Source organism: Lathyrus oleraceus, chromosome 6 (genome assembly GCF_024323335.1).
Source record: "Lathyrus oleraceus cultivar Zhongwan6 chromosome 6, CAAS_Psat_ZW6_1.0, whole genome shotgun sequence".
Classification (NCBI taxonomy): Eukaryota; Viridiplantae; Streptophyta; class Magnoliopsida; order Fabales; family Fabaceae; genus Lathyrus; species Lathyrus oleraceus.
In genome coordinates, this window is record NC_066584.1 from 257,969,192 (window position 1) to 257,986,004 (window position 16,813).

General features: G+C 38.8%; 2 long non-coding RNA genes across 3 annotated transcripts; both read left to right on the forward strand.

Annotated features, from left to right (window-relative positions):
* Positions 1-2,803: 2,803 nt before the first annotated feature.
* On the forward strand, positions 2,804-16,393 carry LOC127093407 (uncharacterized). Of its 2 annotated transcripts, none has more exons than XR_007792539.1 (3): positions 2,804-3,582; positions 15,449-15,879; positions 16,021-16,393. It is a non-coding gene; the product is annotated as an uncharacterized LOC127093407 (long non-coding RNA). The 2 variants fall into 2 exon arrangements; XR_007792538.1 differs by lacking the exon at positions 2,804-3,582 and adding an exon at positions 14,563-15,341.
* Positions 13,672-14,542, forward strand: LOC127093410 (uncharacterized). Its single transcript, XR_007792541.1, has 3 exons — positions 13,672-13,903; positions 14,066-14,173; positions 14,280-14,542. It is a non-coding gene; the product is annotated as an uncharacterized LOC127093410 (long non-coding RNA).
* Positions 16,394-16,813: the final 420 nt, after the last annotated feature.

The window sequence follows — 16,813 nt, forward strand, 5'->3', positions numbered from 1 at the left end:
CCACACATCGAACGAATTTATAAATCTACATTCGGAAAAGCGCCGTTTATCTCTACTCAACAATCGTGGCCGAAACATTGTTTTGTATCTCTTAAGACAATATATCTTTCATTTATGAAAAAGGTTTTTGATTAGTCGCACGGCGGCGAGAAAAGAGTCTGATTAGTTGGATGTATTTTGAGTGATGGCGAGAACTTGGATGAGCGAGATATACATCTCGAATCCCAGCCTCAGGAGTGCACGGTATACACCATGTTCCATTTCCATCTTTATTGAAAGAGGTTAAGATAGGAATTAAGCATTTTGGAATTTGATTGAGAAAGGGTTTGAAGAAACCGCATTGACAATTTTAGACGATGGCGAGAACTTGGATGAGCGAGATATACATCTCGAATCCTAGCCTCAGGAGTGCATGGTATACACCATGTTCCATTTCCATCTTTATTGAAAGAGTTTAAGATAAGAATTAAGTATTTTGGAATTTGATTGAGAAAGGGTTTGACGAAACCGCGTTGGCAATTTTAGACGATGGCGAGAGTTAAGATTGGCGAGGCATACGTCTCGAATCTTAACCTCAGGAGTGCATGGTATACACCATGTTCCATTTCCACCTTTATTGAAAAAGTGTTTAAGTAAGAATTAGGTGTTTTGAGTTTTGTTGTGAAAATGACTTGACCTAGATCAAGTATTGATGGACGTTTGAGAAATTTGAATGAGTGTTCGAGAGAACAAAGTGGATAAACTTGGATGATGGCGAGAGCTAGGATTGGCGAGATATACATCTCGAATCCTAGTCTCAGGAGTGCGTGGTATACACCACGTTCCATTTCCATCTTTATTGAAAAAGGTCCTGAATATGAATTACTATTTTTTGAGTTTTTGATTATGAAAAATGGCTTGACGTTGGATCAAGCATTTGATGAAGTTTGAAAGAAATGGAATAGAATAGGAGAGAGAAATGAATTGATTTGTTTATTGAGAAAAATACTCGACGTTGGATCGAGTCATATTTTTTGTATTTTTTGAAATTTGTTGATTTTATTCTTGTGTTAGTAGCTAATTTAACAACCAAACAATAAAAGGAATAAAAAGTACAAAATTATTACATATTGGGGGAGTGGGGTACATTTGTCAAATGGGGATTAAAACAATCATGAAATAATTAAATCGGACCCAAATAAATAATGCATGAGTGTAAGTGCAAGAGAACCGGCTCATTGTAAGAAAGCCCAAGAGTAAGCTATGTGAGGTTGACGGCGATGCTTAAAAAGCGATCGACTTACAAGGGTGTGAAAAAGGGCTCGATATTAAATCGAGAAAAGTATGATTTTTTTGAAAATGGTTTTGCAGGCATGATGGATTTAATAAAAAAAACATGGACATAAAAAACTATTAAAAGAAACAAAATGCTAAAAGATAATAAAATACTAAAAAGAAATAAAAAATGAAATGCTAAAAAGAAATGAAATACTAAAAAAAGAAATACTAGAAGTACTATCTACGAGTATCGAACCCACTCCTCTTGAGACTATGGCACTACCCTCTCTCCACTAGGCTACTTGCTAACTGACTGATAATTTATTGCTAACTTAAATATATAAACTAATGTAAATTAAAAGTATGAATTAAAATAAAAATAAAAAGGGATGATCTAATAATGGATGATTAATTAAACTAAATGGGGAATCCCAAACGCAACCCTAGCCGCCTGGCTGTTGGGTGGGGAAGCGTTAATCAACACCAATACCAATAGTCCACAGAATTAAAAGAAATACCTAGGGGAACCAAAAGGTAAGTGATTTTTAATTAGGCTTTAAATATTATTCTTGAAAATAAATAAAAGAAAACAAAGGTAGAGATACGTGAAACAGCACCAAAGTCGTTTGTCTTCTTCACGAAAGACTTACTCTCACTCGCGCCTCTCAAGCTCGCATCTCTCTCTCGCTCTCAAACTTACCCTCAATCCCTCATCTCTCATCGAAACTCCCTATGTCAAAAGCTCCCAAACCTCACGTCTTCCTCAGAATCGCTCACGATGCTAACGAAACTATGGTTCAAAAGGGGGTCGAGTGAAAATCTCACCTTCAGCGGTGAAGATAGCTCCGACGATGCTTTAATCCTCCTTCCTCGCCTCTCTAATCCAGGTTTGTTTTTATTGATTTTGGATTTAGGGTTTTCTGATTGGCCGCCGTTAACTCCTCTCAATTTTTTCGTTTTGAAAATTAGGGTTTTTTGTGTTTTCGCCGCTAACTCCCTCTTTTTTTTGATCCCCCCTTCGTTCTGAATCGCCCTCCTATTTATGCCAGGCTGATTAGGGTTACAAATGATGCTCAGAAGGTCGAAAGGAGAAAGTTCCAGGATTGCTTTTTGATGCTCAGAGATGATTGCCCTGTTTGATCATTGGACTCGGAAAGGTAATCTGAACATAACCTTTCTTCTTGAACTTTGTCTTGATTCCAAATTGGGGATTTTTCTGGATTTTTGCACCTTTTACTAATTAATTTTCTCATTTTACTGCAGTGAAAATTTGGGGTAGTGGATGAGTTTTTTTCAAGAAGGCGCATTCGTAAACGTCACCTGAAACTGGTTCTCCAACATGCCCAGAAGATATAAGCATTGCCTTCAAGTATTGAATACAGGGAGATTCCTGTTATGATCGCTTGCATAGGATATCAGGCTTTTGAGTTGTGAGCATGGATTTATTGGTCCAGAAGCAAAGGACGTCGACCTCTTCAGTTGCAAAAAAACAAATATAGATTATTACATACACAATGATGGGTCTGATGCAAGAGGTTCCATCCGTTGAGTAAGATGGTCCATATGTTGTTTCTTATCCATATTTCCTTGTTGCTATAAACTAAACCAGTGGTATTGATTGTAGGTCCAGAAAGACACACCCATGGTTTTTTCACAGTGCGAAGAACTTCAGTTAGTGTCTTTTCTGTGAACTTAAAACCTGCACTGGCATCAGTCGGAACTGTCACTGTGTCAGTTTTCAAAATGTAGCAGAAGAAACATAGTTCCCATTTGATCCTGGAAGGCTGAATAGCTCAAAGTGATCTGATATGTCCAAGAAAAGATGAGATTCAACATCTCGTGCTGTACAAAATCTGAACTAGTAACAACCTCAAAAAATAGCAATTCCAGCCACAACCACTTGAGGCTTTAATTTCTTTATTAGTTCTATCAACAAATCTGATTGCCGAGGGGCTTCAATTGATGTTATGGACAAGGATGTTATTTCTCGGAATTTCGTCATAGCAGCATGCACACGCAATGGTAACGTTGAACTTGGTTTTATTTTGTACCGTAGTAAATTGTTGGACTTACCGGTTTTGTTGCCGCATTTGCAGGTTTTGAGGATGGATTCAAGTTGCAGCCAAATAATGGATTGGTACGAAATCCTCTACAGGCCATTCACTTATATCTTGTTGCGGACTATGGTTGCTTAGCAAAAGCTTTGATGATGGTGTCAGCAAACCTGTTGAGGATATTGACTGGGATGCTCTTACTGTAAAGGGTACCTGCCAGGAAATTGAGAAGCGATACCTGCGCCTAACACCGGCACCAGATCCCGCCACCGTAAGACTTGCTATTGGTGTGTTTTTTTTGTATAGATCAGTAGTAACCTGTGAAATGCATAGCAATATGATTCTCTGTTCTTGAGATAACATATGTGTCCGTTTGCAGATTGTCATCATCATACTCATCATTTGTCAAATTATGGTGACGAGCCATCAGTACTACTCTTCTTATTGCATACAAGTCCTCCATCCGTAAGCCTGACTGCACAGAAACGAAGGAGTGCGATTGCATTAAGGCTCACATCACTATTGAACCGGTCATTTGTAACTGTCAAAAGGCATCCAGCACAATCAGTGAAGGTCGTCATTTCTGCGGTTGTTGTCCATCCTGAGAGAACCATTCCATCAGGTTCTTTCTCTTCATCAAATTCCTCTCTTTTCAAGATTGGCATCATAAATTGCAACCATCTGTACTTCTCTTCTGCAGTCTACCTGAGGCGCAAGTGTAGGTACTCGGCTTCTTCACCACACGTTTCCACTCATCAAATGTCTGGTTCACATACATTTGTTGTTCAACATGATTCTGTACACGCGAAGGTAAGAAATGGCTTTCACTTTCTATAGACTGACTGTTGTATTGTTTGGTTGAGTCAATTTATCTTCAATTTGTGACGGTATCCGATCCCTTGTTTTTTTTTGGAGCGCTCTAATATTGAACTGCAGTTGTTCATTGTGCAGGCATTAAGAAGACCATGATTCCAAAGTTTGATCATGAATAATGTCCAACACCAATGTAGAGCTCGGGATGAGATCAACTCTTCTGCATGATGCTTCGAAAATGCCTCACAAGCCCACGGCATATGACCATCAGCCAGTACCCCTTGTTATTTTTGGCGGTTGCAGTCTTGCCTTGAGCTGCGTTACCGTCGTTTGCCACTTTGCAGCTTGGCTCATATGCGCTAGAGTTTCTCGTGTAATAGCTTTTGGAAGTGTGGCTTATGCAGGTGGCTTTTGTCTCATTGTGCTGCAGTGGGGTGTGCCGCAGCTTACAGCTGTCGTTGGAATGTGAAGTTGGTTTGGCATCTTGTAGCTGTTTCCTTGGCAGCTAGGCTTGGTGTAGTAGTGTGGTTGTAGCGTTTTGTTTGCTTTTCCTAATTGCTATTAATTAATATTGGATTTGAATATAACTTGAGGAAAAAAAATGGATTTAAAAATAGAGTTGGATGTGATGCATTGTTATGCTTGAATGTTACGTGAAAATGTATGTATGAAAATGAGTTTGGAGATGTTTGAATGTTAAATATTACTGAATGTTATGAAATGTATGTATTATTATTTTGATTTGGGATGCATTATGGATACAAAATGGATTTTGGATTTTGAATTTTAATTATAAAAATGGATGTGGATTTTTAGGAATAATCCAACATTAGTTTGAATAATCAATTTAATTACTAATAACAAATCAGCAAAAAAACCAAATTAAAAACAAATTAATCTATAATTCATTTAAAATTACTTGGATATCAACTCTAACATTCATTTGGAAATAAAAATCGATTAGAGTTTTAATCATTAGTAAAAATAAACAATTAAGATTAAATTGACAATTGGAATTAAACTTAATTTGAAATTAAAATCAAATTAAAAATAAAAAAGAGTCAAGATATTAAAATCCGTTTTATACTGATGAATGTATGCAAATGCAAAAATAAAAGAAAAAAATGGAAAAATTTCAGGATCAAAATCGGGGTATGACAGTTGCCCCTATTTAAGCGTCTTCAACTAGAGAATATGAAGCAGGACACTCTTCATATGATCATAGTGGGAGATGGTTAAATACTAAGAAGACCCGGATTTTGATCCTGAATCCTCATGACATGATGCGATATGATATGATATGCCATGATATGCATGGACATGCATGGATGCATGATTCTTTTTTTTTGTAATTTTATCTGCTAGGGATATGATGGACCCTTGACAGGAGATGCTACTAGACAGACCAATATGTGGGGAATACTGATGATCCACAGGGAGACAGACAAATGGTAAGAAAACAACTTGCTGGGGAGACAGTCCTGCTGGAGAATCAGACACACACTGGGGAGTATTCAAAGTGAGGTTTGATGAACGACACTTAGAATACAAGGGATTTCGATAGTAAGTTCACACATGACTTACCGAAACCGAATAAAGGAAAAGATGCTACAACAGGTTCATATATGACCTGACAACGCTGGGGAATAATCATGGAGAAAAACTCTTCAGAACAGGTTCATGTATGACCTGACACCGGAATAAGGGTTCAACAACAGGTTCATACATGACCTGAATGGTATTGAACAAAACAGAAAAAAAAATCTTCAGAGCAGGTTCAAGTATGACCTGACACCGGAATAAAAGCTCAACAACAGGTTCATACATGACCTGAATAGGATTGAACAAAGAATCTTCAGAGCAGGTTCAAGTATGACCGGACCCCGGAATAAAAAGGTTCAACAACAGGTTCATACATGACCTGAATGGTATTGAACAAAACAGAAAAAAAATCTTCAGAGCAGGTTCAAGTATGACCTGACACCGGAATAAAAGCTCAACAACAGGTTCATACATGACCTGAATAGGATTGAACAAAGAATCTTCAGAGCAGGTTCAAGTATGACCGGACCCCGGAATAAAAAGGTTCAACAACAGGTTCATACATGACCTGAATGGTATTGAACAAAACAGAAAAAAAATCTTCAGAGCAGGTTCAAGTATGACCTGACACCGGAATAAAAGCTCAACAACAGGTTCATACATGACCTGAATAGGATTGAACAAAGAATCTTCAGAGCAGGTTGAAGTACGACCTGACACCGGAATAAGGGTTCAACGACAGGTTCATACATGACCTGAATAGTATTGAACAAAACTGGAAAAACTCTTCAGAGCAGGTTCAAGTATGACCTAATCCCGGAATAAAAAGGTTCAACAACAGGTTCATACATGACCTGAATGGTATTGAACAAAACAGAAAAAAAATCTTCAGAGCAGGTTCAAGTATGACCTGACACCGGAATAAAAGCTCAACAACAGGTTCATACATGACCTGAATAGGATTGAACAAAGAATCTTCAGAGCAGGTTCAAGTATGACCGGACCCCGGAATAAAAAGGTTCAACAACAGGTTCATACATGACCTGAATGGTATTGAACAAAACAGAAAAAAAATCTTCAGAGCAGGTTCAAGTATGACCTGACACCGGAATAAAAGCTCAACAACAGGTTCATACATGACCTGAATAAGATTGAACAAAGAATCTTCAGAGCAGGTTCAAGTATGACCGGACCCCGGAATAAAAAGGTTCAACAACAGGTTCATACATGACCTGAATAGGATTGAACAAAGAATCTTCAGAGCAGGTTCAAGTATGACCCGACCCCGGAATAGCAACAATTGGACTTTGACCGTAAGCAATGGACTACAACCACCCTTTAACGGATTTTGCCAACAACAATTGGACTTGAAAATGACCGGGAAAACCGGATGTTGGTTTAGGGATACCAAAGACAAGCTGGAATTAGAGGTCAAAGGACAAAGGATCAACAACAAGACCTAGGTCAATGCAAAATGAGCATGAAGTACATTTCGGCTATGCATGATTTGAATGCATGATATATGAATGATCATGATTATGAGAATGCTGACACTGGGCAGACTGGGAGTTTGTAAAGGCTTTTTATGGAAGCTCATGATTCCTCAACACCGAGAACTCAACCAAATATTTGTGATAGATGTTGTCAAAGGAGAATTCTATCCAGCTTGATAGCCACAACTTAGCCAATGAGATCCTTTTTAAGGATCAACGAATCGTGCTAGCATAGTTTTCGGGCACTCGTCTTAAACTCAATAGTTGTTGACGTATGGCAGAATTTGTTTGATCAATTTGGAAGCATGAAGAAAGAGGTTTTGCCCCTCTGTGGCTCATCTTGCCCCAATTTGTTGGGTCTTTGGAAATGTTCACCTTGAAAGTGGGTTTGGAAACAAATTGCCATGAGACTACCTCGAGATGGCTTGCCCCAAGTGTTTGAAACTTGCAGTGGTCCGAACTTGACTAACCAAATGTTGGAATGGTAGACTCTTGATTGATTGTCCTTTGGACAGTTGGACTTACCGAGCTCTGAGGTGGTTTGCCCCAGTCTAAGTCTTGAAGCAAATTACCCTTGGCTAACTGAACCATGGAGTGATTGGACTTACTGAGCTCTGAGGTGGCTTGCCCCGGTCTGACTCTTGAAGCAGATTACTCTTGCCTTGAGGACCCTTAGAGTGATTAGCTCAAATTAACTGATGCTCAAAGTGATTTGCCCCTGACTAGACTTCTTTCACTCCATCAAGTTCTTCAACTGTAAATTGTTGGAATTTCCTTGATGCTAAGCGTTGACTTGCAAATAAGATTGTGCATTCAAAAATGGTAATTTTAATGCAGTGTTTATGCAAAAATTTGAAATCAAAATTTATTGATATGAACGGGTGAAATACAGTGAACGAGTCGTTGATAAGAACACAATGGTGATCAAGTCATTCGCAGTATACAAGTTGGTGCTATCAAATGATTAACAAAAATCGTTTGGAGTCAAGTTAACACAACCTTGTTATAGTATGCTTTCAAAATAAACCCTGCCTCAATTAGGTCTTTTAAGGGTTGTAACGTGGTCTGGTTCGCGGTTTCTTGAAACAAAAGGATATAAGGCTCAAAATTTATTTTTACCCACCCCTTCTTCTTGATGATCTCCAGTTCCTATATTCAGTCAATTCAATACACGCATTCGACTTCCAAGAGGGTTCGAAGGTGTGATGAGGATTCAAGACGAATTTTCTTGAAATGGCAGTCACCTTATTATTTTTTTTTGTTGAGGATTTTGGTGACCTCTTTTGATTGATTTATTTTATCCCTAATTTTGCCTGGACCGCTTCTCTGAAGCTTTTGGTCCATCGGGATGCCCTAACTTTTGCCTAAGTCATCTTGTGGTATTTGACTTAGCGAGCTTTTTTATATTTTTAAAGTTGTTGACTGCCACATTATTGGTGGATGAGGATCAACCAACACTAATTTTAGCTTTTCTTAACTTCTTCGACATTTCAACATGTGCACGGAGGATAACATGTGGTTGAACCCAATTGGAGGGTATACATATGGACGATCTTTTTGAAAGATCGAATGCACGATCAAACTATCTGAACACAACTACCCTGCCCCAGGTTAAGATTAAGGGTTTTAGATCCGAAATAAACACCAACTTCTAGGCTCAAAGTGGTTGTCTAGGGATTAACATCCTTATCACTCCAGTGTTTGGGGATTTGAAACAATGCCTTACATCATCGACAAGGTTTTACTCAAAAGCATACCACAACAATTTCAGGTGTTTTGTTTTCATCATCCTCCCTCCAATCTTTGTTAACACAACGGTTTGACAAACAAAAGTGAATGAGAGGAGTATTTTTGTTTTTTAACATAAATGAAAAACGAGTGAATACGAATGGATCAATTCAAAAGATGCATAAACATTTCATTAATCTTACCAATTCAAATAAAACAACAATGTTTAAAAGCAAATAACAACCAACATGCAAAGAAACTACAAAAGAAGTGTTGAAACAACCAAATGATTGCCAGCTTTAGGGAATTGATTTCTTCAAACTTGAAGATTGGGATCAACCAGCTTTTTGACATGATGATCTTCAAATTCTTTTCTTTCAATCTCATCGTTGAACGCAACCCTCTTGGATCCACTACTCACTTCTCCTTTTCTTTCATTGGTATAGGTCGTGACATTGGAAATCCAAGGCGGTATCTCAATGCTCTTACCAGGAAACAATGATAGCTCACTAGCCACATCCCTGACATCTTCCTTGTGGTACAAAACCTTGAGGGGTCTCAAGGGTCCTTTCCCTTTCTCATTATCTGGCCCAGAAATCAAGGTATATGTACCTGAGCCTTCCTCCTTGAGTGTTGGTGACCTTATGTCAATTAATCCTTGCAACTTGAGCTTAAAACTCATGCATTCCTCGATGGAGTGCCCCATTGTTCCAGTATGGTATTCGCACTTGATCTTCGGGTGATCTTCTTCAAAGACTAAACTCTTCTTGTTAATCAGTCCTCGTACCAAGGCTTTTAGCGCACAACAAGAATCTAGGTTATGTCCCAATGCCCCTTTATGGAACTCACACGTTGCATTTGGATTGTACCATGGTAGGTATGGTGACACAGGCGTGAGAGCTCGAGGGGTCACCAAAGCATTCTGGATCAGTAGCGGGTAGAGCTTGCTATATGGCACCGTAATCGAGTCATTATGATCCTTGTTCCTCTTGTTCTGATTCTGATTTTTGTTCTGAACCTGGTTTTGGTGACTTTGAGGAGCAATAGCCAGAGGATGTTGATGATGACGCCTTGAGGGAGGTCCATATACTGGTAAATGAGGAGTTGCCACATAACATTTCCCTTGACTTGGGGTAACACCAGATGGATGTGGCGTAGTAGCTCTCTTTGTTGCAGCAGTGTATATTGGGTGACCCTCTTTTCTCAACAAGACTTGCAGGGTTTCCAAGACCCATCTCATTTGGCTCTTCAAAAGATTAAGTTCCCCCTTCAGTGCTTCTTGGCCATTTCTTAGCTCTTCCATCATCTCCTGAGACATGGTTCTTTGTTCTAACGCGTGTTGAGAATCACTTTGCTTCACAGACAAAAGATGGATGAGTTTTTTTTTGGTATTTTGTCTGGAGAATGACATGCATTATGATGCGATGCAAATGCAATGAATGAATGCAATGCAAGCCATGCATATTTGTGTTTTTTCTTCAATACACGGGTTCAAAAGTCCGAGGTACTGATAAATCTGATTGTTTTCCAAGAATAGGTTCTCACCGGGTAAGATCTAAGGCTTTGTTACAAAGGATCCCCAGAGTCATTGATTCACAAGAATGTTTGACGCTTACGGGAAATACTTCCCGGTCGTCAACTCCATCAAGGGAATCTATTCTGGGTGAGGTTCTCGTACCGACTCTTACGAAGTATACACCTCGCGAGTCCGTACTACGCAACCATCGACTGGGTTCTAGACAGGGTACTCAGAGTCATGGATTCGAAAGACTGTTTGACGCTTACGGAAAATACTTTCCGGTCATCAACTCCATCTAGGGAATCTATTCTGAGCGAGGTTCTCGTATCGATTCTTACGAAGTATACACCTCGGGAATCCATACTACGCAACCATCATTTCTAGTTGGCCAAAGGTTTAATGTTCTAAAAGGTCCTTAGAGTCATGGACCCCTTTGAAACATCGCCGCTTACGAGGTATACACCTCGGGCGACAATATTTGCAAAAGGATCTACTCTAAGTGAGGTTCTCGTACAGACTCTTACGAAGTATACACCTCGGGAGTCCGTACTACTCAACCATCGTCCTATCTTATGTTTTTTTCACTCTAGACTCGGGTGTAGAGTCTTTCCCACATGGTTTGCAATCAAGATCCAAGTACCAACAATCACAATAGAACCAATATTCAACAGATATAACAATAAAGATAGTAAAAACAATAAAGAAAAGCCACACAATTAAACAAACAAAGGCACACAGACGTCCTAACTAGGCTTGACTCACTTAGGGATTTGTTGTCCCCAGCAGAGTCGCCATCTGTCGCACCTCGAAAAAAATGGGGATACGACTTCAAAGCGAAGCGCGATCGCACGCTCGCAATGATGGACTGAACAGAGTCGCCACCGAACTTTATTTATTCCTAAAAAGGAAAGGGGAAATATCGATAAAACCCAAGACAAAAGAAAGGATAAGATATGGTCATCGCAACCAATATCAGGGTTCGGGAGTCGATTACGCAAGGGGAAGATATTAGCACCCCTCACGTCCGTTGTACTCAACGGGAACCATTAGGTTAGTTGTGTGCGTTAATGTTAGTTGAAATGTTAGGCTTTTCAAGTTATTAGATGGGAAAGAAAGAATATAAGAGAGAGGAAATGTTTTTGGATTTTTTAACGAAGGACTAAACCTAAGTTTTTTATTAGTGGGCCTGACAAGATTTACAAATCCTGCTCCTACGTATCTCAAAAGAGAAATCAAGGCTTACGTAGTTCTGGGTAGAAAAATGTTTGTTTGTTGGTCGATTTTAGCGAAAGCTATGTTGTATTAATCGACAAAAACATCGTTTTACCCAAAACAGATGAGGAGTGGACGCGTACCACACATCGAACGGATTTATAAATCTACATTCGGAAAAGCGCCGTTTATCTCTACTCAACAATCGTGGCCGAAACATTGTTTTGTATCTCTTAAGACAATATATCTTTCATTTATGAAAAAGGTTTTTGATTAGTCGCACGGCGGCGAGAAAAGAGTCTGATTAGTTGGATGTATTTTGAGTGATGGCGAGAACTTGGATGAGCGAGATATACATCTCGAATCCCAGCCTCAGGAGTGCACGGTATACACCATGTTCCATTTCCATCTTTATTGAAAGAGGTTAAGATAGGAATTAAGCATTTTGGAATTTGATTGAGAAAGGGTTTGAAGAAACCGCATTGACAATTTTAGACGATGGCGAGAACTTGGATGAGCGAGATATACATCTCGAATCCTAGCCTCAGGAGTGCATGGTATACACCATGTTCCATTTCCATCTTTATTGAAAGAGTTTAAGATAAGAATTAAGTATTTTGGAATTTGATTGAGAAAGGGTTTGACGAAACCGCGTTGGCAATTTTAGACGATGGCGAGAGTTAAGATTGGCGAGGCATACGTCTCGAATCTTAACCTCAGGAGTGCATGGTATACACCATGTTCCATTTCCACCTTTATTGAAAAAGTGTTTAAGTAAGAATTAGGTGTTTTGAGTTTTGTTGTGAAAATGACTTGACCTAGATCAAGTATTGATGGACGTTTGAGAAATTTGAATGAGTGTTCGAGAGAACAAAGTGGATAAACTTGGATGATGGCGAGAGCTAGGATTGGCGAGATATACATCTCGAATCCTAGTCTCAGGAGTGCGTGGTATACACCACGTTCCATTTCCATCTTTATTGAAAAAGGTCCTGAATATGAATTACTATTTTTTGAGTTTTTGATTATGAAAAATGGCTTGACGTTGGATCAAGCATTTGATGAAGTTTGAAAGAAATGGAATAGAATAGGAGAGAGAAATGAATTGATTTGTTTATTGAGAAAAATACTCGACGTTGGATCGAGTCATATTTTTTGTATTTTTTGAAATTTGTTGATTTTATTCTTGTGTTAGTAGCTAATTTAACAACCAAACAATAAAAGGAATAAAAAGTACAAAATTATTACATATTGGGGGAGTGGGGTACATTTGTCAAATGGGGATTAAAACAATCATGAAATAATTAAATCGGACCCAAATAAATAATGCATGAGTGTAAGTGCAAGAGAACCGGCTCATTGTAAGAAAGCCCAAGAGTAAGCTATGTGAGGTTGACGGCGATGCTTAAAAAGCGATCGACTTACAAGGGTGTGAAAAAGGGCTCGATATTAAATCGAGAAAAGTATGATTTTTTTGAAAATGGTTTTGCAGGCATGATGGATTTAATAAAAAAAACATGGACATAAAAAACTATTAAAAGAAACAAAATGCTAAAAGATAATAAAATACTAAAAAGAAATAAAAAATGAAATGCTAAAAAGAAATGAAATACTAAAAAAGAAATACTAGAAGTACTATCTACGAGTATCGAACCCACTCCTCTTGAGACTATGGCACTACCCTCTCTCCACTAGGCTACTTGCTAACTGACTGATAATTTATTGCTAACTTAAATATATAAACTAATGTAAATTAAAAGTATGAATTAAAATAAAAATAAAAAGGGATGATCTAATAATGGATGATTAATTAAACTAAATGGGGAATCCCAAACGCAACCCTAGCCGCCTGGCTGTTGGGTGGGGAAGCGTTAATCAACACCAATACCAATAGTCCACAGAATTAAAAGAAATACCTAGGGGAACCAAAAGGTAAGTGATTTTTAATTAGGCTTTAAATATTATTCTTGAAAATAAATAAAAGAAAACAAAGGTAGAGATACGTGAAACAGCACCAAAGTCGTTTGTCTTCTTCACGAAAGACTTACTCTCACTCGCGCCTCTCAAGCTCGCATCTCTCTCTCGCTCTCAAACTTACCCTCAATCCCTCATCTCTCATCGAAACTCCCTATGTCAAAAGCTCCCAAACCTCACGTCTTCCTCAGAATCGCTCACGATGCTAACGAAACTATGGTTCAAAAGGGGGTCGAGTGAAAATCTCACCTTCAGCGGTGAAGATAGCTCCGACGATGCTTTAATCCTCCTTCCTCGCCTCTCTAATCCAGGTTTGTTTTTATTGATTTTGGATTTAGGGTTTTCTGATTGGCCGCCGTTAACTCCTCTCAATTTTTTCGTTTTGAAAATTAGGGTTTTTTGTGTTTTCGCCGCTAACTCCCTCTTTTTTTTGATCCCCCCTTCGTTCTGAATCGCCCTCCTATTTATGCCAGGCTGATTAGGGTTACAAATGATGCTCAGAAGGTCGAAAGGAGAAAGTTCCAGGATTGCTTTTTGATGCTCAGAGATGATTGCCCTGTTTGATCATTGGACTCGGAAAGGTAATCTGAACATAACCTTTCTTCTTGAACTTTGTCTTGATTCCAAATTGGGGATTTTTCTGGATTTTTGCACCTTTTACTAATTAATTTTCTCATTTTACTGCAGTGAAAATTTGGGGTAGTGGATGAGTTTTTTTCAAGAAGGCGCATTCGTAAACGTCACCTGAAACTGGTTCTCCAACATGCCCAGAAGATATAAGCATTGCCTTCAAGTATTGAATACAGGGAGATTCCTGTTATGATCGCTTGCATAGGATATCAGGCTTTTGAGTTGTGAGCATGGATTTATTGGTCCAGAAGCAAAGGACGTCGACCTCTTCAGTTGCAAAAAAACAAATATAGATTATTACATACACAATGATGGGTCTGATGCAAGAGGTTCCATCCGTTGAGTAAGATGGTCCATATGTTGTTTCTTATCCATATTTCCTTGTTGCTATAAACTAAACCAGTGGTATTGATTGTAGGTCCAGAAAGACACACCCATGGTTTTTTCACAGTGCGAAGAACTTCAGTTAGTGTCTTTTCTGTGAACTTAAAACCTGCACTGGCATCAGTCGGAACTGTCACTGTGTCAGTTTTCAAAATGTAGCAGAAGAAACATAGTTCCCATTTGATCCTGGAAGGCTGAATAGCTCAAAGTGATCTGATATGTCCAAGAAAAGATGAGATTCAACATCTCGTGCTGTACAAAATCTGAACTAGTAACAACCTCAAAAAATAGCAATTCCAGCCACAACCACTTGAGGCTTTAATTTCTTTATTAGTTCTATCAACAAATCTGATTGCCGAGGGGCTTCAATTGATGTTATGGACAAGGATGTTATTTCTCGGAATTTCGTCATAGCAGCATGCACACGCAATGGTAACGTTGAACTTGGTTTTATTTTGTACCGTAGTAAATTGTTGGACTTACCGGTTTTGTTGCCGCATTTGCAGGTTTTGAGGATGGATTCAAGTTGCAGCCAAATAATGGATTGGTACGAAATCCTCTACAGGCCATTCACTTATATCTTGTTGCGGACTATGGTTGCTTAGCAAAAGCTTTGATGATGGTGTCAGCAAACCTGTTGAGGATATTGACTGGGATGCTCTTACTGTAAAGGGTACCTGCCAGGAAATTGAGAAGCGATACCTGCGCCTAACACCGGCACCAGATCCCGCCACCGTAAGACCTGCTATTGGTGTGTTTTTTTGTATAGATCAGTAGTAACCTGTGAAATGCATAGCAATATGATTCTCTGTTCTTGAGATAACATATGTGTCCGTTTGCAGATTGTCATCATCATACTCATCATTTGTCAAATTATGGTGACGAGCCATCAGTACTACTCTTCTTATTGCATACAAGTCCTCCATCCGTAAGCCTGACTGCACAGAAACGAAGGAGTGCGATTGCATTAAGGCTCACATCACTATTGAACCGGTCATTTGTAACTGTCAAAAGGCATCCAGCACAATCAGTGAAGGTCGTCATTTCTGCGGTTGTTGTCCATCCTGAGAGAACCATTCCATCAGGTTCTTTCTCTTCATCAAATTCCTCTCTTTTCAAGATTGGCATCATAAATTGCAACCATCTGTACTTCTCTTCTGCAGTCTACCTGAGGCGCAAGTGTAGGTACTCGGCTTCTTCACCACACGTTTCCACTCATCAAATGTCTGGTTCACATACATTTGTTGTTCAACATGATTCTGTACACGCGAAGGTAAGAAATGGCTTTCACTTTCTATAGACTGACTGTTGTATTGTTTGGTTGAGTCAATTTATCTTCAATTTGTGACGGTATCCGATCCCTTGTTTTTTTTTGGAGCGCTCTAATATTGAACTGCAGTTGTTCATTGTGCAGGCATTAAGAAGACCATGATTCCAAAGTTTGATCATGAATAATGTCCAACACCAATGTAGAGCTCGGGATGAGATCAACTCTTCTGCATGATGCTTCGAAAATGCCTCACAAGCCCACGGCATATGACCATCAGCCAGTACCCCTTGTTATTTTTGGCGGTTGCAGTCTTGCCTTGAGCTGCGTTACCGTCGTTTGCCACTTTGCAGCTTGGCTCATATGCGCTAGAGTTTCTCGTGTAATAGCTTTTGGAAGTGTGGCTTATGCAGGTGGCTTTTGTCTCATTGTGCTGCAGTGGGGTGTGCCGCAGCTTACAGCTGTCGTTGGAATGTGAAGTTGGTTTGGCATCTTGTAGCTGTTTCCTTGGCAGCTAGGCTTGGTGTAGTAGTGTGGTTGTAGCGTTTTGTTTGCTTTTCCTAATTGCTATTAATTAATATTGGATTTGAATATAACTTGAGGAAAAAAAATGGATTTAAAAATAGAGTTGGATGTGATGCATTGTTATGCTTGAATGTTACGTGAAAATGTATGTATGAAAATGAGTTTGGAGATGTTTGAATGTTAAATATTACTGAATGTTATGAAATGTATGTATTATTATTTTGATTTGGGATGCATTATGGATACAAAATGGATTTTGGATTTTGAATTTTAATTATAAAAATGGATGTGGATTTTTAGGAATAATCCAACATTAGTTTGAATAATCAATTTAATTACTAATAACAAATCAGCAAAAAAACCAAATTAAAAACAAATTAATCTATAATTCATTTAAAATTACTTGGATATCAAC